At 51.3% G+C, this 544-nt stretch overlaps 1 protein-coding gene across 1 annotated transcript in view; it reads left to right on the forward strand.

Annotated features, from left to right (window-relative positions):
• Nucleotides 1–464: 464 nt before the first annotated feature.
• LOC144597029 (bone morphogenetic protein 2-like) overlaps nucleotides 465–544 on the forward strand; it is a 15,732-nt gene continuing 15,652 nt past the window's right edge. The window contains 1 exon segment of the mRNA XM_078405937.1: nucleotides 465–544. This exon segment is cut by the window's right edge and continues 244 nt beyond it. The gene's annotated coding sequence lies outside the window, so the exon portion shown is untranslated.

Below are 544 nucleotides of genomic sequence, written 5' to 3' on the forward strand. Positions count from 1 at the left end.
CAGTTTAAACATCACCCCTCCCCTTTAAACCCTAGTATCCCCCCCCCCCCCCCCCCTAGATATTTCTCTTAGCTCCACGCTGTTTTAAAGATCCGATCCCTGGCCCGTAAGAAAACCGCGTGGCGTGGATTTTCCCAGGGCTTTTTTTAAAATATATAACGAGTACAGATTTCTTCACACCAGTTTCACTGGTGGTGGTTGAGCTGACTGAAGAGACTTGTGACAGCTCGCGGGAACCTCCCCTGTCTCACGGCCACTGGTTCGACCCCCCTCCCTCCCTCCCTTCTCCTCCCCTCCCTCTCTGTTTACACTCGCAGAGAGAGAGGCAGAGAGAGAGAGAGAGGGAAAAAAAACACAGACCCCTCTTTTTTAACACAAAAAATCCCCTTGTGATGCAGTGACGTTATACGGAGATCGCCTCTCCAAAGGCAGAGAGCGTGTGAGTCACTTTTCTGGGCTGTAAACAGACTCGGTGCAAGCCACAATATAGGAAGGCGAGAAGAGCTCACAGTCGGGAGAGGGTTTTTGCATGAGCGAGTGTGAA

This window comes from Rhinoraja longicauda, chromosome 9 (assembly GCF_053455715.1).
Source record: "Rhinoraja longicauda isolate Sanriku21f chromosome 9, sRhiLon1.1, whole genome shotgun sequence".
Lineage (NCBI taxonomy): Eukaryota > Metazoa > Chordata > Chondrichthyes > Rajiformes > Arhynchobatidae > Rhinoraja > Rhinoraja longicauda.